This window comes from Prionailurus viverrinus, chromosome B1, assembly GCF_022837055.1.
Source record: "Prionailurus viverrinus isolate Anna chromosome B1, UM_Priviv_1.0, whole genome shotgun sequence".
Classification (NCBI taxonomy): Eukaryota; Metazoa; Chordata; class Mammalia; order Carnivora; family Felidae; genus Prionailurus; species Prionailurus viverrinus.
In genome coordinates this window covers 109,440,415-109,464,279 of record NC_062564.1, presented here as the reverse complement: position 1 = coordinate 109,464,279, position 23,865 = coordinate 109,440,415, and the positions used below count along the sequence as shown (strand labels likewise).

The 23,865-nt window shown below is 37.7% G+C and overlaps 1 protein-coding gene across 3 annotated transcripts in view; it reads left to right on the top strand.

The window, feature by feature from the left end:
• The window catches only part of UGT8 (UDP glycosyltransferase 8), an 87,185-nt gene that overhangs the window by 3,149 nt on the left and 60,171 nt on the right, over positions 1-23,865 (top strand). The gene's annotated exons all lie outside the window — the stretch shown is intronic.

Below are 23,865 nucleotides of genomic sequence, written 5' to 3'. Positions count from 1 at the left end.
TCCTAAAAGGATGACTTCTACATAAATGGTTTTAATGTTGTTTTATAGAATATTTTGTGTGTGAGATCTTAAGAAGAAGAGTGACTTAGTTTCAGACAGTTCAGTCTTGTGAAAAATCTTCGCTTTTCTGAGAAATTGAAGTAGCCCTTAAAAAAGTCGGTTGAATGTCTGACTCTTGGATTTGGCTCAGGTCATGATATCACGGTTTGTGGGATTGAGCCCCGCCTCAGGTTGTACACTGGCAATGCAGAGCCTACTTGGGATTCTCTCTCTCTGCCCTTCCCTCTTTCTCTGTCAAAATAAATAAATAAACTTTAAAAAAAAGTTTACTTTACACTAGGCCCAGAGTGTCTTTCTTTGAGAATATGAACACAGTGATATTTTCCATACCACTTCCTGCCACTGAAACCAGCTAGCCATATATAATATCGTGAATATTTTCCTATTCTGGAAGCCACGAGTAAGAAGTGTGGTTTGATAATCTTGTTAACCATACTGGAAGGTAGGTCAATCATTTCAATATTATTTTGCATACCTACCTATGGAGGAACTAATCAAATGAGTTTGAATAAATTAGTTTAATTTAGTCTTGAAAACAGTAGCAATCAATATCTTCCCAATATAAAGCATTTCACAAACATTCATTCTTCTGTTCAACAAATATTTATTAAAACCACACTGTGCTCTTGTGCTCTGGGGATATACAAACACATAAGAGCCTGGAAGGGCTCTGGGTGTAAGAGGGTTAGTTAGATAGAAAACAAACTAGTTTCAGTATGTGCAAAATAGTGCCATAAGGTCTATGAGTGCTGTGATGAGGATATGCAGAGTGCCCTGAACAGGTATTGGAAGTGATCAAAAGACTAGAGAGGCTTCATAGAGAAGGTGACATAAAAGGCAGGGGCAAGGTCATGAGGGGCTGTTTGCCATCATAAGGAATATGGACCATTTTCTGTTCAAGTCTGTTTCAAACAAAGGAGTGATTTGATGAAAAGACAGCTCTCACAGCCATCTAGAAGGGTGGATCTGAGGAATATGAGATAAGAACAGCAGTTTAGAAGGTACTGGAGTGATCTTGTTGAGGACCTTATACCATAGTGGTAGCAGTGAGATGAAGAAAAGTGTTTGGTCACATAGATGTTAAGGTAGGAGAATCTAGGATTAGGTGAGCGATTAGGTGAGCAATTACATGATGGGTGACATAGGAGGATGGAATAGGTACTTTAAAAGGTTGGAGGGGCAAAGATGATAGAGTTCAGTTTTGGACATGAAGAATATGAACTACCTATAGAAAATCTAGTTCTGGGCAGAGAGGTCTTGGCTGGATAGATCAGGTAGATAAATGGATGGATGGAAGGATGGGTGGATAGGTAGGTAGATAAATGCACGGATAGATGGATGGATGAATGCACTGATTTAACAGTTTTCAGTATATGGGTGGTTGTACGAAAAAAAAAAAAAAAGGAGTCGATAGGTCTTCCAGGGCAGGTACAAAGACTAAGATGGAGATAGAGACCTAGGGAGATCTTAAAGTTTAACAGTTGGGTGAGAATCAGGGAGCCAGAAAAAATGAAAGGTACAGAGTGGAAGGCAGGAGGACAATTAGGAGAGAACAGCTTTTTAGGAGCTGAAGAAAGAAATAAGTTCAAGAAGTAAGATCAGGTACTTAAATGGGGGTATCAGACAGTCCTGGTTCTGCCCCTGACTAACTCTGTGACCTTAAACTTAGAATTTAGTTCTCACCTACAAAAAGAGAACCAAAGTGCCTACACCATATGGCTACTGTGAGGATCAAATGAGATGAAGTCTAGCAAGCTCCGTGCCTAGAAGCTTACTGGTTTGTGTTCAATAAATGGCTAGCTGTTTTTATGAAAAGCTGAACCTGGATTTGGTGATGGTTTGTAGGGACTATTGCTTTCAGCAGTACTTGCTCTCAGGGTTTCAGGAGGGTGATTGAAGGTATATTTCAGATGAAAACTTGATCAGATTTACAGCCTTTGGGGAGGAAGCCGGTAGAATAGGGGTAATTGGAAATTTTGAAGGGAGCAGAAAGAGCAGTTTGAAAGCATTGCCTAAGGAGAGGGTGGGAATTGCATCAAGAGCTCTGGGAAAGCCCCTGGGATCCTCTGGACAAGCCACGCTCTACCAGCCTGAGGGTCTTGTGCCACACAGGTTTGTTTGTTTTTTGTTGTTGTTGTTGTTGTTGTTGTTGTTGTTGTTTTAAGTTTATTTATTTTGAGAGACAGAGCAGAGGAGGGGCAGAGAAAGAGAGGGAGAGAGAGAATCCCAGGCAGGCTCCATGCTGTCAGAGCAGAGCCCGATGTGGGGCTTGAACTCACAAACTGTGAGATCATGACCTGAGCCGAAACCAAGAGTCAGACGCTTAACCATCTGAGCCACCCAGGCACCCCGCACACAGGTTGTTTTTTAAAAGCCTCTAGTAATCAAATCATAGACATTTTAAATGTTTTGTTAAACTATTTTTGGTACCATAAGTGAGTTCTAGTTTCTTAGATAATCTAATAAGGATATGGATTATACATTTTGAAAGAGTCTGAACAAAAACAACAAAAAAGACCAGTGATATTAAAATTCAACAAAATATTTAATATTTGATGATTCAGAAAGCACTTCTATATCTTATGGAGTCTGAAAAGTCAACACTATGGGAAGCAATTATTAAACTTGTATAATGGACTGATTCATTATTTTTTTAAAAAATTAGATCTACTGTAATCATATTTAAAAATACCTACTTTTTTTCTTTAGGATTTTCTCTATTTGGATGAAGTAATGCTTTGTATTAGTGATAAATATCTAAAATTAGATTTCTACTTTAATATGTGTGTACAATTTCTACCCTGTAATTAGTGGACATTTTGAGGAAATGTTTGCATGTATAAACTGGTTTGGGAACGATTCAACAATTGAACATAATGCATATTATTTACTAATTGGTTGTAAGGTATATTGGTAATAATTGGTTGTAAGTAATACTGATTTTTCTTTTTTAGTTCAAATTAGTATATATGTTTCAATACTTACTGTTTCTCATTTGTCATTTGTTTATATACCATTTAGAGTACACATAGTTTTCCAAATTTCTAATAAGTGTTTTTGAGTGAAATTAAATTAGATGATCAGCATGTTTTAATTTTTTATCCTTATCCTTATCCTTATCCTTATCCTTATCCTTATTCTTATTCTTATTCTTACTCTTATTCTTATTCTTATTTTTTTGAGAGGGGAAGAGGGCAGAGATAGAGAGAGAATCCTAAGCAGGCTCCACACGTGGAGCCCCATGCAGGACTCCATCTCATCACTGTGAGATCATGACCTGAGCTGAAATCAAAAGTCTGACGCTCAATCCACTAAGCTCCCAAGGCGCCCATAAAGTCAATATTTTTAAGGTGACTCATTATGTGTGTAGTTTTCATGTGTTTTATGTGTGCAGTTTTTAATCTCTGATGATGTTCTTTACTTGAAATTCTCTAGTCACACTTTTTTTTTTTTACCAGGATCTCTGTATTTTGGAGTTGAATTTTGGTGCTTTTTGTTCACTGCACTAACTTCCTCACAGTGTATGATCTCGTTCTCGCAAAGCATAGTAGTCTGTGTAGTCCCATGTTGTGTATTCACCAACTCAGTTTTAGACTATGTACTGCCCTGCTCAACACTGCCTTAAGATATGACAGATGCCAAGTTGAAATTGATTTGGACATGCGTGCCATGCTTAGGTCAGCATTTCCGAGTGCAGAGCCAGAGAAAAATGGAACCTTTGGATTCATGAATGGCGGGTATCTAGGACAGCATAGGTCAGTTCGTACTCTTTGGCTAGAAATTTGTACAAGTATTAAAACATTTGGAAAGCATGTGTAATTAGGAACATTTCAGAGATACTGTGTGTTTTGCTCTTAGCCTTGTGCTATTTATTTGTATTGTTAATAATCAAAATAATCACTATATTTATTATATTTGCCTTGACTTGAGTTAGATAATAGAAATACATCTGTAGGTGATTCCAATTTACTGACAATTTTACATTATAACTGATTTGGTAAATATTTGCTTGATTTTGGAATATTATTCATACAAAATATGTGTAAAATTATTGTGCACTTTTCAGTCTGTTTTTAAAAGAATTAATTGAAATATTTTCAAGATGCTGAGTCATAATTTTTTAGCTATCTCATTGGCTATAACTAATTTTAATAAATAATAACTGTAATAACCGTAGGGCTGATTTTCCCCAAAGTGAGGTGTTTTAGTTTAATAATATGTCCTCATGAATTTTTAAAAACTTTTTTAATGTTTATTTATTTTTGAGAGAGAGGCAGCGTGCAAGTGAGGGAGGGGCAGAGGGAGAGAGGGAGACACAGAACCTGAAGGCTCCAGGCTCTGAGCTGTCAGCACAGAGCCCTATGAGGGGCTCAATCTCATGAGCTGTGAGATCGTGACCTGAGCTGAAGTGGGACGCTTAACCGATTGAGCCACCCAGGTGCCCCCTCATGAATTTTTTTTAATGTTTTCCTGTTTGTTTGTTTGTTTGTTTGTTTGTTTGTTTTTCTTAAGTTTATTTATTTTGAGAGAGACAGAGAGCGAGTGTGAGCGGGGACAGAGAGAGAAGGTAGAGAATCCCAGGCAGGCTCTGGGCTGTCAGCAATGTGGGGGCTCAGTCCCATGAACCATGAGATCATGATCTGAGCCAAAACCAACAGTCGGCACTCGACTGATTAAGTCACCCAGGTACCCCTGTCCTTGTGTATTTTTAAATTATTTTTTAAAAATGAAGTAGAATCCAGTGTATTTTTTGTATGTTCCTGAAAAGTTGTGTAAAAATCCAATTTTTATAAACTGACTCATATTTATAGAATTTAAAATAAAGGTGATGGGTATACAGATGTTTGTTAGTCTTTATACTTTTCTGTATGTTTGAAATATTTTACAGTAAAAAATGTGGACAAACGTGGACACTAAGCACATCAGTGTACCCAGAGACTTTGTTATTTAAAGCAAAATTTTATTTTCCATAAAAAGAATCCTATTTTGATTAATCTGTTTTGCAAATTCAAATTCTCCTAATCTACTTAAGGAAACACACACCACCACCACTCTGCCACTAACGTAGGCATTCTTCTGTACCACATTTTTGAATGTAGTCATAGCCACCAGAATTTCTTAAATTTCTAAATTAAGATAAAGGCTTAATGTAATCCTCATCATAAAATCCCTTATTCTTTTTTTTTTTTTTTTCGAAGTTTATTTATTTATTTTGAGAGAGACCAAGACCGCAAAAGTCGGGGAGGGGCAGAGAGAGACCGAGAGTGTGAGAGAACCCCAAGTAGGCTCTGTGCTGCCAGCTCAGAGCCCGACATGGACTTGAACTCAGGAGACCTTGAGATCATGACTTGAGCTGAAACCAACAGTCCGATGCTTAGCTGACTGAGCCACCCAGGTGCCCCATTATATCTCTTATTCTAAAGGGGAGGCATCAACAGAAGGATGTTTCCTTTTTTTTACACTAGCAGTGGAATGAATGATTCAGCAGTGTTGCCTTCCTGCTTTGAGAGAGTTGTTCTAAGACTGGGCAGTTAGTGCAGGACCTGCAGGCCCTTCCCTGTGGGTTCTCATACAGAAAGGCCCTTGTGCTTTACATAGCTTTTGCATTTGTGCTGTTGTGCCTGTTGTTCATTTGTACTCAACCAGCCAATCAGGAGAGCAGGGCTTAGAGGAAAACTAGTCAAACAGGTTTTCCCCGTCTATTTAAATGGGGGGAAAAGCAGTGAAATTTGTGGATAAGGTCAAGGGTGAAACTATTTTTTAAGGAGTATTAATGCTAATCACTGACTCTTATTTTCTCCTGGGTTTTGAAAATACTTTGGGGGCGTATGTGAGAATATATCTTAATGGAGCTAGAGTGAGCGTAAGGGAAACAGAAAGAAGTAAATAAGAAATAGGGAATTAGAACAAGGTAGAGAGAGGGAAAGGGAAAACAATAGTGGAGGGGAAAAAAAAAAACCCAAGAGGAAGAGGACAAGTGTTTCCACGTCCTATCTAGCCTTTGTGTAAGCTTTGATCTGAGAATGAGTTTAATTAAAACAAGCAAACACCTGCAGTCTTCAATATCCAAAATAGGGAACATTCTACTGGGTCAGGGCTGAGGCTTGGTAGGAATATTCGTGGGAAAATGTTGTAGTTACTATCTCTTAACACTGACTTTATCTTGCAAGTACACAGTTCCTTGAACAATAGTAAAATGTTATATTCGTACAGCATTTTTGTAGTTTGCAAATCCCTTACTCATACACTCTATTGTTTTATCCTCATTCCTCTCCTGAGCATCCAGTAGATAGTCATGTTTTATTTTTTTTTATTTTTATTTTTTTTATTTTTAAAAAAACATTTTTTTTTCAACGTTTATTTATTTTTGGGACAGAGAGAGACAGAGCATGAACGGGGGAGGGGCAGAGAGAGAGGGAGACACAGAATCGGAAACAGGCTCCAGGCTCTGAGCCATCAGCCCAGAGCCTGACGCGGGGCTCAAACTCACAGACCGCGAGATCGTGACCTGGCTGAAGTCGGACGCTTAACCGACTGCGCCACCCAGGCACCCCATATAGTCATGTTTTACAAACCATGATCTGGGCTTGCAGAACTCTTAAGTAACTGCTGGTGGTCACTAGGAGAGGCTGTGAGGATTTGGTGTTGGAACACAGGCTTCTTTCCTAGAGCTGTGCCCTGGAACCACAGCTGACCACCTGCTGAAACCTGGACCCTATTGAAATGACCTCTAAGTAAGTCTTTCTTTAGACCTCACCAGAGTCTTTTTACCCACCTACTGAGATTTTCTTCCCCTTTACCCTCTGGAATGGTGAGCTAGTCATGCTCATGGATTGGGGTTTTATTACGAATAAATGATTCACAGATTTGCAAGTCTAGTTCGGACTCCTTAGGTACTCTCTCTTTGTAGAGTCTCCGGGTCTGACACCCTCACTTGCCTGTCTTCAGGCATAGATTTTGGTGTTATTTTGGAGTCCAACCTCTCCTTTTCCCCTTATATCTAGCCTGGTCCCTAATTCCATCACTGTCTTCACAAAGATCTTTCACACATTGATACTTTCCATTCACTTTCTGCTGTCCCTGTCGCTTCCTGACCACATCAGTGCCTCCTTCTCACCATACCCTGGACCTTGTTTTCTCCACTCTCCATTCCTCACTGGGTTGCATTTGCCTTCCACGAGTGCTGTTTGACTGTGCCATTCGTTTTCACATGAGAAATTCCAGCTTTCAGGGTTCTTACTGTCCAGCTGCATTCTGATCATCCTCCAACAGTTTTCCATTTATCAGGTTCCATTTATTCCTGGAGGTATAAATGGATATTCCTCCACCTGATTCTTCTGCTTTTGTTTCTCTCTGTACTTAGCAAAGTTTCATTCTTCACCATGTTGACCCTCAAGTTCCATCTCAGATACTGCTTCCCAGTCTCTTGTGCTTTTCTTTGGATTTCTTTTTTACCTGTGCTGATGATCCTTTAACACTTAATTAGATTAATTCTCCAAGGAGAGTATGAGCTCTTAGAAGGTGGGCTCTCATTCATAGTTGCCTCGTAATGCCTTGGACAAACATACTGATGACAGGATATTCAAATATAATTGAATGGCATCTTTAGTGACTCATAAGGCAGCAAAGAAGGTCCATTCTCCAATTTTCTATATGTATATATTGCTGCTTTTGCCCTTTTGTTCTTTCCCAACTGCATTATTCAAACTTGAAATGTTCCATTATTTTATTTTTAAATGAAATATTCTATTCTGCAGAGACCACTGTACCACTTAGTCACAACAGACAAAATAAAGTCTGATCTGTTATTATCTGCTACCTCTATATTATAGGTCCTTTGAACTCTTTATTATAATATAATATTTATTATAGTTTAGTAGGTTTTTCTTTTTGAGTTTACCTGGGGCTTCTAATGGATGGAAGTACATTCACAGCCAGCTCTAGGTAAGGCTAATAAAAGGATATAAGGACAGAGATAACTAAGTGTATTTAGTTTTTGTTTTGTGTTTATATTTGAATGTAAACACACCTGATATCATGAAACAGTAGGTGGAGAAAAAAAATGATTACACACATGGGAAAGATCTGACTTCAGAGTCATTTGAATGGCTCCCTTCCTCCCCACCCCCCAGATAAGACATTAGATACTAATTAATTCAAAGCACCAGTTCAGGCCAAGTTCTTTTTTCCCTCTTCTGTGGTTATTTCCTCCTTTGGCAATCAGCAGAATTCTCTGGCTTGAAACGTCTCCTTTCTATCTCTTTCTGGGTAGGGCAGTAGGAGTGGGAATAGGAATAAGAACATATTTTAAGGAATCTCTTCACTAAAAGAAAAAGAAAATAAGCAGGTTTGGTAATACTATTAATAAGAAATGATGCCTGACTCTGTTATTTGCCCGTTTTAATTTTTTTTTTAATTCTCCAGAGCTATGTTATTTTGATCAATTAGACTTTATCTGAGCATATGCTTTGGAATATTGTTTTTCTTCAAATTTTACAACTATGCAAAAATATACGGATACAGCCTCCTCTGGCTGTCCTGCTCCCTCCTTTTGCTATCTCCCTCTCTTTCTTTCTTCACCAGCCTGCCCTTCTGGAGATAATGTCCCTGTCTTTGATGGGGAATTCAGAAGAGGGATCCTAGTGATTGGGTTACAAATTGGAGGGAGGGATATTGGAGCTGGGGCATAGGGTTCTGCCCATCACTAACATAGGAGGTGGTCATTTTGTTCAAATCACCCTGTATAGGGGTGCCTGGATGGCTCAGTTGGTTAAACATCCCACTTTGGCTCAGGTCATGATCTTGTGGCCCCGTGTCAGGTCCTGTGCTGACAGCTGAGGGCCTGGAGGCTGCTTCAAATTCTGTGTCTCCCTCTCTCTCTGCCTCTCCCCTGCTCTCTCCCTTGCTTGCTCTCTCTCTCTCTCTCTCTCCCTCCCTCAAAAATAAATACACAGTAAAAAATCTTAAATTTTTTTTAATTAAAAAAAAATCACCCTGTATAGTAGTTATCTAGCCTCTGTATGGGTCCTAAGTGCTTTTTGCTTTCTCATCATTTTTTTTACCGGTAAAAATACACAGCTTACAAATTTGATACTGCTTAAATGCATTTCTATTCCTTCTCATACACTTCTGCCCAAAGGGTATGACATAGGAGATGTTTTGAATCAGACACGCTGGAGGACTGTATGGTGAGTATCTGTAACATACACAAATTCATTCACCCATTCATTCAACAATCAGTCTATTATATGATAGAACTCTTCCACCTTAGAGCCAAAATACATGGTGTTTTTTTAAAAATCTAGTATAAAATTTAAAAGTTTTATGTAGAAAGGTTTAAAAAGGTCTTTATTAAGGCTTCTCAGAAACTGCTTTTGATTTGTATATCTCAGAATTTAAGAAAAAGTTGATCGATTATCTGACATATGACAGTGGCAACTTTTGAGAGTCTTTGTAAAGGGTCCTGGATTAGGACTCAAGAAACCTGAGTGCTAGTTCCAACTCAGCCAGTGAGTAACTACAAACTTAGCCAGGGGATGCTAGGCGACCGCCCCCTGGAGACCTTGTCCCTTTCTCTACAGATGAGAGGATTTGAACTTGGTTATCTTTAGTCTTTAAATTGGGACTTTGACATTTTTTAAAGTGAAAATGCATACTTTAAGAATATTTGGTATCATTTCATAACAAATATATTAAGTACCAGTGTTTAAGTATATTTATATTATGTTTGCAAGCCTAATAACAATAGCAATGCTATACAAAAGACTTCTCTGGACTTGATTCATCATGCTGAATATCAGTTACCATTCTGGATGCTAAGAAGGCACAAAATTATGTTTTCACCTGTTAGTAAGAAAGCATCAGAGAAATAAGTTTTGTCTTTTTACAGAACCTACCAAAATCTTCCTCTTCTGGGGAATAATGTAATTTTGCTGTTTTATCTAATACCCTGTAATAACCTGCTCTTAGTGATTATGCTGGCATTTTATAGGACATCATTGGGAAAATTTGTTGTTAGTTCATTCTTCTGGACTTCCAAGGAATTGAACAGGGAAGTATCCAGAAGTTGTTTTTTGTTCTGATTTGGTTTTGGTTATATTTGTACAGGCATTTTTGGTTCTAAAACATGTTTAAGATATCACTTGGGAATTTATTCTGTGACTCTTAATCTTAATGTAGATAATGTTAAAATCTGCTTAAACTATTGATAGTAGCAAAAGGATATTATTAATAAAAAAGAGAAACACTCTTGTGATATTTTGTGATCCTGGTACATTTCTGCAGCCTTAAGAATGTCTGTATAATGATGTGTTGAAAACCTGTTTCCCTGGGGGGGTGCCTGGCTGCCTTGATGGTAGAATACGTGACTCTTGATCTCCGGGCTTTGAGTTTGAGCCCCATGTTGGGTATAGAAATTACTTAAAAAAATAATAAAATATTTTTTAAAAACCTGTTTCTCCACACGTGAATAAACCTTGAGGTGGGAGAGGATGAAAATTTAATCTAGATTTCCTCCACATTCACTGTGGTGTTCTAAGACTTAAAATCCCAATGAAAGAGAGTTATAAAAATTCCTAACGAAACATTTTAAAACATTAATCAGGCATCAGTTTTCTTTTAAGAAACCATATACCTATAAGAACTTAAAGTCTTATGCAGTCTTCTTTATGAAACTTTTCTCATTTGCTTAAAGATGAGATCAGAATACAAACAAAGAATTTCCTTTTTGTTCGCTGAATGTTGATCACATGATGCAGTTGCCTGGAGATAACTGGTACCGAGCTGGTCTTGAGGAGATGAAGAAAAAGAAACCCACACTTATTCCTGTATGATTTATGTATATGTATATCATACATACATATTTTTTTAAACTGGTTACATGATAAAGATCGAAAGTGTCTTTTTTAAAAAAATATTTATTGATTTAGAAAGAGAGAGAGCATGAGCGTGTGAGCTGAGGAGGGACAGAAAGAGAATCCCAAGCAGGTTCTATGCTGTCAACATAGAGCTCAGCTCAACGTGGGGCTCAATCTCACAAACTGTGAGATCATGACTTGGGCCGAAATCAAGAGTCAGACACTTAACTGACTGAGCCACCCAGGTGCCCCAAGATCGAAAGTCTCTTAATGCCACTGTTTTCTTTATTAAAAAAGAATTGCCTTTGTTAAAATTCCAGACTTTTATCTCTGTCAGTGATCCTTAAAATGGTGCCTGAACCAGCAGCATCAGCATCACCTGGGAATTTGTTGGAAATGCAAATTTGGGGCTCATCCCAGATCTATGGAATCAGAAACTGTGAGGACAGGGCCAATAGTCTTTGTTTTACTAGCTCTCCAGGTGGTTCTGATGCATGCCAAGGTTGGAGAACCACTGATCTCTGATACTAAATATAATCAATTCAGGTTTTCTGATCATTTTAGGGACAAAAGAAAAATTAGGTAAATTTCAAAATGCTTTCCTGTTACTAATTCCCTGGTTAGTTTTTATAACCTAAACTTAAGCTGTTGTGTTTTATTTACAAATTGCTTATTTACGCATATTCAAGTATTCATAGTGCATTTAAAACACACACACACACACACACACACACACACACACATTCTCTCTCTCTCTCTCTCTCTCTCTCTCCTCTGTTTATTAAAAACAACAAACAAAATGGGTTGGATTAGTTGTTTACTTTTGTATATTTTGCTATGATTTTGTGTAAGGGCAGTCCAGTGGTTCTCAATATTATAATTACTTGGAGAACATTAAATAAAAGCAAAAAAATAAATGCTAAGACCTATGAGGTCTTATCTCCAGAAATTCTGATTTAATTGATAAGTTTAGGGGTAGTAGGCTTTCAGGCATCTCTAGCTTTTCCAAACATCCCAGGTGATTATAACGTATGGTCAGGGTTGAGAGACACTGGCATGTAGCCATATGTTCAAAGATTGGCTTACCTACCACATAACGGTCCCTTAAAAAATTGTATACATAAATTAGTTCCTTTCCTTATTATAAGCAGATTGTCTTTTGTTTTCCGGTAGGTTACTGTATTGTTGACTGGTTGACCATGTTATTAATCAGGTTTTATTGCTCTTAATTCTAACTCTTGGCTTTACCCCAAATCCTTTCTTACCAAAGTACAGTACATGTACCTGCGTCTTTGGATAGCACCAGAGACCTTGTCAGAAGTAAATAATTTGGCACACTAGATATACTGAGTCAGAATTTGCATTCTAACAGTATCCCTGTAAAATTTGTCTTCACACTACAGATTCTTTGTAACATAAAGCTTAAGATTCATTTTCTCCATTTTTTTTTTCCTTAGCATCTGTTTGGCCTTAACTACTTTTATGAACCAACTCATACCAATGCCATTACACCTATTTTTAAAATTGTTTTTAAGTTTATTTATTTATTTTGAGAGAGACAGAGACAGCACGAGTTGAGGAGGGGCAGTGAGAGAGGGAGAGAGAGAGGTTCCACACTGCTAGCACAGAGCCTGATTTGGGACTCAAACCCAGAAAGCCAAGAGTCAGACACTTAACCAACTGAGCCACCCACGACCTTTTAAACCTATTTTTACATCTATTTTTTTAGTAAGGTCTTTTAATTGTAAGAGATCTCCAGGACCGTCTAATTTCATAGTCTTAATTGGCAGATGAAGAAAATTAGGCACCAAGAAATTAAATGACTTGGCCCAAATTACAAAGGCTGCTGATTTGGGGATCTATAGACACATGCCATACCTATTTTTATTTTTTCTTGCATCATAGAGACTTCACTGTAGAGTCACCTAAAATGATGTTATTTTCATAGTATAAGCAACTGGAAATATGAGCTTCCCAAAAAGATAGTCTTAGGTTACCCAAGTATGACACACAGCCAAAACCCAACATTTTAAATACACATTGACATTTGTTTAAATTATCTATCTAGTGTGAGATTGATTAATACTTTACTAATACTTTAATATTTCAAGTTATCTTATTATAATTTGTGGGATTAAATGATCATGGGAAAGTTGAATATGTAGTATTAAACTGAATGAAAATGAAAAGCTACTGCCGTGTTCTTATAAATTTCCAAAACTGTATTTGTGTGCCTGAGATATTATAGGTACTTTATAACAGTACGTTAAAAACATACACTTTGGGGTTGCTTGTTTGTTTATTCTGAGTTCCTCAAGATCCTGGGCTGGGCATTGTGACTTTTCTGAATATCCAGAACAAGTGAAATTTAACTCGGGTCTTTATATTTCAGATCCACATGCCCTTTGAATCACTTACGTATCTCTTAATGCACATAAGGATTGAGTAGTAGATCCTTGTCTCTCAATCCGGTGGTTGAACTGCATCAAAATCTCCAAATCCTTATTAGAAATGTAGATTTTGGGGGTTCTTTCTCCCCAGACTTCCTAACAGCCTGTGTGATGAAGAAACCATGGAATCTGCATTTTTAATAAGCACCACAAGTGATTGTTTAGGACAGGAACGTTGGAGAACCATTTCATGAGATTAAATATGTGTGTTTAAAATAATTAAATTTAATCACTTATCAAGCATTAATTTGACCCATATTATATCCAAGGTACTAAGTTGCAATGTCTGTTGGTATCCATATTATCCTATTTTTCTTTCCCTTTTTTTTTCTTGTTTTTATCTTACTTCCCCCCACCTGATGATCAGAGAAGGGCCCCAAGAGGGCCTGGGCCAGCTATCACTGATAAGGGAAGAGCATTGGGTTTCTCCTGACAGCTTCACCATCTGTACTAGATGTCTGAATAGATACTGGTAGTGTAGGCAAGTGTTAAGTGCGGCTAACTCGGAGTGCGGGACGACAACAAAGGACAACAAAAACATTCTTCATGACCTCTCCTGCACGAGGAGGTTTTCGTGCAGTCCTTGGCACTAGTCTAAGTCCCAGGTGCAGGATTAAAAATTTTGAATGGTCTTACTACTGGTTTATAACTTTCAGTATTTTGTGTGTATGAAGAAAGATCTGCCTGTGTGTTTCTTTTACAAATTTATATTCATCTTGTTTTCTTTAAGGTGACATGAGAGTGTTAGGAATGTGGTGTGAATAATAGGCTATTTTCTGTTGTGCCTTTTGATATTATTAGACACAAATAGTATCCAAAAAAGCAAAAATGTGTTAGAAATTTTGGCTAAAAGCTTTTGATAAGTAGCTTTGATTTGTTTTTTGTTTGTTTGTTTTGTATTTTTGAGAGAGAGAGAGTGCACAACAAGCAGGAGAGGAGCAGAGGGAGAGGGAGAGGGAGAGGGAGAGGGAGAGGGAGAGGGAGAGGGAGAATCCTAAGCAGGCTCCATGCTGTCAGCTCAGAGCCCTATGTGGAGCTCAATCCCACAAAGTGAGATGATGACCTGAGCGGAAATCAAGAGTCAGGCGCTTAACAGACTGAGCCACCTAGGTGCCCCTGGATTTATTTGTTTTTTTAATTTGTGAAATGGAGCCCCATTTCTTTCTTTGCATTTAGCATATTCCAGTTGAATTTTTGTAGTTAAATCGTGCACCTCCATACATATATGTAAGTATCTGTGATTTTTCTCAATGAGTAAAAACCATTAATTTGGGAAAGTGGTAGTTTCGAAAATCTAAGTTATCTATCTTTATTAACGACTGACAGACAACCTGAGTGGTTCTGTTGCCAGTGTAGGGTTTTTGTTGTTGTTGTTGTTTTCCTTTCCTTTCCTTTCCTTTCCTTTCCTTTCCTTTCCTTTCCTTTCCTTTTCTCTTTTCTTTTCTTCTCTTTTCTTTAACTTTCTTTCCTTTCCTATTTTCCTATTTTCTTTTCTTTTCTTTTTTCTTTCTTTCTTTTCTTTTTTTTTTTTTTTAACCCAGATTGCACCCTTACTTGATTAAAAATGCCTATTGCCAGATCAACAGTTTTTGTGAGGTGGGAAGGACTATTAACCAACAATGGGTGGCCTTAATTTTCTAAATTATCTCTCCTCACCCTCCCACACCCAGTCAAGGTGTTCCCATTTCATAGTGTGATTTTAGGGGACTCCTTCCTTTTAGTAGTTTACTTGCAAGAAGACAGTCCTAATTAATTTCAGAACTCAAGATATTGCCTGCATATGAAAGATGAATGCTTAAACCTGGGCTGTTGAATAACTCTATAGCAATAAAATGGAGCCATCCCCGAGTTAGCCCACAGTTACAGTTTTCTTCAGCTTTATTTTCTTCCTCCCTTCCTATGGTGGGATAAAAAGTAGGTTAAAAATGGATATGAACCTCTGCAGTATGCTACATGTAGATCCTGCTCAAGCTCTTATCCTACTCAGTCTGACTATCCTTGTCTGTAAAATGGGAACAACACTTTTTCTTTGGTATGGTCTCTCAGTGTAAAATGAGATCATGCTCATAAAGCCTGTAATGCAGGGAAGGTACATAGTACAGTGGAGCTCTTTATAAGATATGCTATTTATTGATAGTTTTACATTAGGATATAAGTCACAAACCATAGAGGGACCAGCTCGTTCCATGTTGTCCAGATAGAACACTGAAAGTTCCACATCCTGGAAATCTCCTCAGTTCTGGGCAAAGCAGGATGGTTAGTCATCCTAGTATGGGAAACAGAGACTCAAAATAAAGTGCCTTTAAGAAGGTAGTTTAGTTGTGTCACAGAGAATGGCCGTAATGAGCATAAGCAAGGAAGAGGGCTGGTATTCTGCTTCCACAGTGTGGATTCAAGTATCTTTGTTGTTGCACTATTCCTGGTTTATACTTCTGCCTACGTGATCAGTCCAGGATGTTAATCATTACCCTGTGCTCATTCCTGCTAGCAGGAAGGTGAAAATTGAAACCTCTCAAGGCATAACTTAGAAACTGCACATATCACTTTTGCTTCTGTCCCATGCACATGTACCAGAACTTACTTATATGGCCCAAACTAGCTCCTAGAGAGGCTAGGAAATGTCTTAGGTCTTTCTGGCTGTGAGCCCAGTAGAAGTAGAGGATTCCATTACTAGAAAAGAAAACTATATGCCACAGCAGTCTCTTGTATGCCTATTATGGCATCCAACAAATTCCAGCTTCTTGTCACATTCTTTTGTTATTTAATATAATGGTCACTTGCAAATTGAATGTGTAAGAAGTTAACAAATAAGATGAAAAAAGACCCCTAGACTTAAGTAAAAACTGAAATGGAACCTATACTTTGATACTTTCTTCCTCCAACTGCAATATCCATTATCCTAGAAACTTTCTCCATTATTGGGACGTGTAACTAATGTCAGTACCTCAGGCAAAAAGCTTTTGATTTAGAATTTTGTTTAGAAATAAGACAATTGATAAAATTACATTTCATTCATTTAAGATTAAAGAAAAAAAAATGGGACCATTAGTGGCTGTGCCTGTGGTCCAACTACATAGTACCCTGGCTCAAAATCACAATTGCAGTCAATTCATTCAGTAACTATTTATTGAGCACTTACTGCATGGTTAACAATGGAAATAAAATAGTTACCTACTTTTACTAAAATTTCAACCTTTTTGGACCTTAAATTGTGCTAGAGGATACAGAAATTAGATTTTTTTTTTTTGGCTTTTTTAAATTGGAGTAAAATTAGCATTCAGTGTTATATTAGTTTTAGGTGTACAATAATTAGTTTTAGGTATAAAATAGTGACTGGACAATCCTGTACATTACTCAGTGCTCACCACGATAAGTGTCACTATTTGTCACTGTACACTGTAATTACAATATTATTGACTGTATTCCCTGTGTTGTACATTTCAGTTTCATGACTTGTTTTACAACTTTTGTACCTCTTACTTTATAGATTGTACCTTTTAATCCCCCTTTTATCTATTTCACCCACACCCTCCTCCCCCACTTCCTTCCCTTTGGCGACTGCCAGTTTGTTCTCTGTATTTAAGAGTCTGTTTTTTGTTTGTTCATGTTTATTTTTTAGATTCCATATAAAGGGAAATGATACAGTATTTGTCTTTCTCTGACTTGTTTCACTTAGGATAACACCCTCTAGGTCCATCCATGTTGTTGCAAATGGCAAGAACTCATTCCTTTTTATGGCTGAGTAATACATTGTGCATATACACTACCTCTTTATCCATTTATCTATCGATGGGCACTTTGGTTGCTTCCATGTCTTGGCTATTGTAAACAATGCTGCAATAAACATAAAGGTGCAGGTATCTTTTCAAATTAAGTGTTTTCATTTTCTCTGGGTAAACACCCAATAGTGGAATTATTTTTGGATCATATGATATTTCTGTTTTTAATTTTTGAAGAATCTCTATACTGTTTTCCACTTTGCCTTGCACTAATTTACCTTTCATTAACAGTGCACAAGGTTCCCTTTTCTCTACTCCAGGACACTTATTATCTCTTGTCTTTTTGATACTAGCCATTCTGACTCGCGTGAGGTGATATCCCACTGTGGTTTTAATTTGCATTTCCTTGATGATTAGTGATGTTTGTGGTGCCTAAATGGGATGTTTCTGAATTGGATGGGAGCCCCTGAGGTGAGGATCTATGGAAGCCCAAGACAAAGGAGGTGAAAGAATTCACCTGAAGCAGAACAAAGGAGCTAAAAATTTATTGAATAAACCACTAGGCAGTAGAGGGCAGGACCTCAGAGAGGCTATCTGCTAGGAGGCAGGAGGGGGCTTCTTTTACTGAGGGAAAGTGAGGAGTATGGGGATCTATGGAATTTTCCCTTTTTTGGTAACTGTGCCTAGTTGTAAGTAGCCCATTGTTTGGTTAGGGCCTGTGGATATTTTGAGATATGGGTGCCTGATGGGCCTGTGTGTATTCAGCCAGGTGGTCTCTGTGGGCCCTTTTTATATTCCGTTGCTCAAGCCTATTTGCCTGAAAGTGGCCTCCAAAATGTTGAACATCTTTCTGTGGGTCTGTTGATCATCTGTATGTCTTTTTTTGGAAAAAAATGTTTATTAAGGTCCTTTGCCTAATTTTTAAGCAGATTTTTGGGGGGCTTTTCTTTTGGTATTGAGTTGTATAAGGTCTTCTTATATTTTGCAAATAAACCCCTTATTGGGTATATCCTTTGCAAATATCTTCTTCCATTCACCAGGTTGCCCTTTTGTTTTGTTTATAGTTCCCTTTGCTGTGCAAAAACTTTGTATTTTTGTGTAGTCCCAGTAGTTTATTTTTTGCTTTTGTTTCCCTTGCCTAAGGAGACATATCTAAAAAAATGTTGTTAAGGCTGATTTCCAAGAGATTACTGACCATATTTTCTTTTAGGAGTTTTATGGTTTAAGGTCTCACATTTAGGTCTTTAATCCATTTTTACTGTATTTTTGTTGATGGTGTAAGAAAGTGGTCCAGTTTCTTTTGCATGTGGCTGTTCAGTTTTCCCAACACCATTTATTGAAAAGACCATCTTTTCCCCATTGTATGTTCTTGCCTCCTTTGTTGTAGGTTACTTGACCACTTGGGTGTGAGTTTATTTCTGGACTCTCTATCCTGTTCTCTTGGTCTATCTCTATGTTTTTGTGTTGGTACCATACTGTTTGATTACTATGACTTGTAGTATATCTTGAAATCTGGGATTGTGGTACCTTCAGCTTTGTTCTTCTTTCTCAAGATTGCTTCACTATTTGGGTCTTTTATGGATCCATACAGATTTTGGGATTCTTTGTTCCATTTCTATGAAAAATGCTATTGGCATTTATTTAAAAGCACTAGTAATGATGTCTAATTAGTCTTTATTTTGATGGATTTGATTTTTGTTTATTTTTGTTTATTTTTTCTGGATGGCATTTTCCTAGGTTTACTTATAAAAGGTGCTTTGAAGACAGATGAAATTATTCTAATATTTCATGTAGTACCAAGGTTGACTTCTGGTGGCAGTTATGATTGACATGTTGTTTTCATGTTATTGCAGTCATTATAATTAAATGCCAGAGAAACTTAAAAAGTACTGAGAATTTTAGCTGTTCATTTACCAGACTACATAATCTATTTTTTCTAAATAGTTCAATTCGCCACATACAGACATGATTTTAAATGTCCCATTAGCCTTTTTTTTTTCCTTTAATGCGAAAACACTTTGATTCTTATTTAAAATGACAGTCTATTTTTTTTTAAGTTTTTATCAAAATACCACTTAGTTGGGATGCCTTGGGTGGCTCAGTCAGTTAGGCGTCCAGCTTCGGCTCAGGTCATGATCTCGGGGTCAGTGAGTTCGAGCCCCAAGTCGGTCCCTGTGCTGACAGCTCAGAGCCTGGAGCCTGCTTCAGATTCTGTGTCTCCCTCTCTGTCTGCCCCTCCCCTGCTCACTCTCTGTCTCTGTCTCTGTCTCTGTCTCTGTCTCTGTCTCTCTCAAAAATAAACAAACCTTAAAAAATATATAAAAAAAAGAAATAAATACCACTTAGTTAACATACAGTGTAATATTAGTTTCAGGTGTACAAGATAGCGATTCAGCACTTCCATACATCACCTGGTTCTTATCACAAGTGCACTCCTTAATCCTCATCACCTATGTCACCCATACCTCCAACCACTTCACCTCTGGTTACCATCAGTTCTCTAGAGTTAAGAGTCTGTGTTTGGTTTGCCTCTCTCTCTCTCTCTCTCTCTCATTCTCTCACTCTCTTGTTTTCTCCCTTTGCTCCTGAATTGCTAAGCTGCTAGGCTGGTTGGCTGTCAAAATTTAACTTCTTTCCTGTAGTTTATGTGCTTGCCATTTTTTTTTATATATATAGTTCATCCTCATGTATGCTTTCCAGCTCAGTATTATTCACGGTTTAATCTCAAATAGCAAAAACCAGAGAAATGATTCTTTCATGTGGTAGCCAAAGACCATTCCCCATCTGTCTTTCTTTCTTTCTTTCTTTCTTTCTTTCTTTCTTTCTTTCTTTCTTTTTTTTAATAAGTAGATGGAAAGAACACTTTATAGAGGTCTAGTAAGGTATGAGACTCTGGTATTTTTAGACTCCTGTTTGAGAAAATAAGAAAAATCAGGGGTTAATGAAGCCTATTTTTTTTTTATCTTTAAAAAAGTCTCAGTAGAGTAATGGGGTGTTCTGGTGTCAGATTTCAGCTGAAGTGAACCATTGAGGCTTAGGAACAGGAAAAATATAGCTAATCTATTTTTTTCTGGTGTTCTAAGGGTTTGGTCTTAGAGGGATCACTTTTGCAAATGAGTGTTTTGGATTTGCAGCGTTCAAGTAAAGTGCCACTCTGATATCCTTGTTTTGCTGAATCCATTTACCCCTAAATGTTAAACGGCTTCCCTATGCCCTGAGGTGGGTCCTTTGATTAAAATTGGCATTGTTTCTTGTCTCAAATGCAAGTATATAGATAATTTTTAATTTAAGAAGAAAGGGAGAGCTGAAATGCAAAAGGAAATTTGTTTAGAGTCTTTGAATTCTGGATTTTCTTCAATATTGTGACAGTGGAGTACAAGTAGCAGTGGCATCTCAGAGCCAAGAGAGAATTTGGAGGGGAGAAGGGATTGATCATCAATGTATAGAGTTAGAGAGAAGTCCAATCAGGGAAGTGTTGGGGGAACAAAAGGGCATTTGTGTGAATATTAAGAGGTATTTGGTGCCCTCAACAATGAGTGTTTGGGCAGAGTGGTGGTGGAGACCATGCCAAGCTGTAATCATTTGGGGAGTAAGTGGAGCCCAGCAAATAGACACGGATATTTTTAGACTTTGGACTCCAAGAGGAGAGTGGGAGTAAGGCTGCAGCTAAAGAGGCATGGAAATGGAATGAGTGTGTTATAAATATTATCTAGTTTTGGTAGAAAACTTCAAAAGCCTGGAAATAAAAATAGGAGGAGAAAACAAAATTCCTCAATTTGACAATCCAGATTTCTGATTTCTGTTTGTTTGCAGATTTCTGATAAGTTTGTTATCAGATAAGTTACTTTGTCATCGATATAATCATTTAGTGTATATACATAATGCATATAATTTTATTTCTTTATGTTATGAGCATTTTCTCAGGTTAAAAATGTTTAAAACTCAGTTTTGATGGTTCTATAATACTCCATCGTAAAATGTACTATGATGTGATTAATCCTCTATTGCTGAATTCCTGGTAGTTTCTGGCTGTTTGCTGTTAGAAGTGAATACAGGAACATCTTTGTACATATATGTTGATATACCTGATTTATAGTACTTACATAAATAACTATAAAATGATGGGCCAGTTGTTTTTCAAAACATTTGCACCGATTTATATTTTTACCAACTGCCTAAAACTGTGTTGTCATTCAAAATGATGTACTTGCTAATTTTCACGAAAGTAAAATCTAGTTTGTTTTGTTCAGTCATTCAGCAAATTTAAGCTCCTAGCCTCTAACTGGGAAGTTGAGTTCAAACTGTGTGTATGGATGCGGCATGTTCAGTGACCAGTACTTTCTCTAGGGTGACAGGTAAGGGGCTAAAAGCCACCTCCTGTAAACCAGCATTAAGAGGTTTTACCCTGAGTTATCAGTTCTCATCACTCTTCGGGCCGCCGATCTGTTCATCTAGGGAACCGCTATGCATTTTTACTTTGGGCAGTACATGCGGCTGCGGCTGCTTTGCGCCCATGGGAGTGAAGAGAAGATGTGATAGGTGGGGGAAACAACTCTGTCTCCTCTTTAGAGAGCTCTTCCCCTTGGTTTCTTGCTGCTCCCACCACTCTTGCTCCCAGACTTGTCCACTGAAGCTCTCGGCCATTCTGGAAGCAGTTTTCACCTCTGCTACAGGCTTCTCTGTGTGTTCTGGGTCATGACTTCTTCCATTCACTTTTATTCCTCAATAAGCTATTCTTGGCATTTGTTTTCTTTTTTTTTTTTTTTAATTTTTTTTTTCAACGTTTTTTTTTTTTTTTTTTTTTTTGGGACAGAGAGAGACAAAGCATGAACGGGGGAGGGGCAGAGAGAGAGAGAGGGAGACACAGAATCGGAAACAGGCTCCAGGCTCCGAGCCATCAGCCCAGAGCCTGACGCGGGGCTCGAACTCACGGACCGCGAGATCGTGACCTGGCTGAAGTCGGACGCTTAACCGACTGCGCCACCCAGGCGCCCCGGCATTTGTTTTCTAGAAATCCATTTCACTGATGAGTGTAGCCCTGCCCACACCTCATTTCCTCATAACAATTTTCAGAGATATTAGGTATTCCCTATTATATTCTTGGCTGTCATTTCTAAAGAAGCTTTAGAAGAAAGGAGTAGAAACACTTATGTTCAGTTAGCCATCTCAGGCTGGAAACCTCTGCTCCAGATGTCTTTTTTTTTTTAATTTTTTTTTTTTTTTTTAACATTTATTTGTTTTTGAGACAGGGAGAGACAGAGCATGAACGGGGGAGGGGCAGAGAGAGAGGGAGACACAGAATCCGAAGCAGGCTCCAGGCTCTGAGCCATCAGCCCAGAGCCCGACGCGGGGCTTGAACTCATGGACTGCGAGATCATGACCTGACCCGAAGTCGGCCGCTCAACCGACTGAGCCACCCAGGCGCCCCAGCCAGATGTCTTAAACATTCCCAAAATATTTAATGATTATGTAGTCGAATCTAATAATATCTGTAATGAGGATTTCTTTCTTTGCTTTATGCTCATTTTCCACCTCTTTCCAGTGATCATTTAAAGTGCAACACTTTTATTGGATGCATTAAAAAAAATTAACACTAGTCTGATTTATCAATTTATAATATGGGAACGATTGACTTTTCTCAAATACCACCTTTCATTAAAGTAGTAGAGTATTTCTAAATACTTAGTATTATTTCCATGTGTATGCCTTTGGAGAAAGGCTTGCCATACTTAGGATAGCAAACAAATATCCTTTTTAGTTAATTTCAAGGCATTTTATGTACTTTATTATTATAAATGAGATTTTTATCACATATTATTTAAAAGCAATGCTTATTATTTTTATTAAGAGAAGAGTAACACCTACATGTCCATTGTAGAAAATGTTAAATTAAAATCCTTTGTTATTTACACTATTATATGCATATTATAAGTAATATACATTTCACTTAGTAATATGCATTTAAGTTTCTTTCCTTTTAATGGCTTATAGTCCATATTCTTTTTAGCATTGAGTAACATTCCATTCTACTTTATTTATCCATTTACCTACTAGAAGACATCTTGGTTCCTTCCAAGTTTTGGCAATTATGAATCAGGCTGCCATACACATCCATGTGCAGGCTTTTGTGTGCACATAAGCTTTTAGCTCCTTTGGATGAATACCAAGTAGCACAAATGCTGGATCATATGGTAAATGTATATTTAGTTTTGTAAGCGGCCACCAGCCTGTCTCCCAAAGTGGCTGTATACATTCCCACCAGCAACAAATGAGGGTTCCTGTTGCCCTGTATTCTCTTCAGCATTTAGCGTTGTCACTGTTCTGGATTTTGGCCATTCTGACAGGTGTGTAGTAGTATCTCATTGTGCTTTTAATTTGCATTTGCTTGATATATGACGTGGAGTGTCTTCTCATGTGCTCATTTGCCATCTGTAGATTTTCTTTGTGAGTTGTCTATTAAGGTCTTTGGCCCTTTTTGAAATCTGGTTGGTTGCTTTCTTCTTGTTGAATTTTAAGAGTTCTTTGTGTATTTTGGAGAACAGTCCTTTATCAGCTGTGTCTTTCGCAATTATTTCCTCCCAGTCTGTGGCTTATCTTCTTATTGTCTTGGCATTATCTTTCTCAGAGCAGAAGTTTTTACTATTAGTGAACTCCAGCTTATCAGTAGACACATCCCGATAAGTCTGGACTAGCAATAGCCTCACCATTTGTTGGTAGTCGTGTTGCTCATTCTGTTACCCGCCACAACGATGTTTATCAGAGTAAAATGCTGTTGTAGTA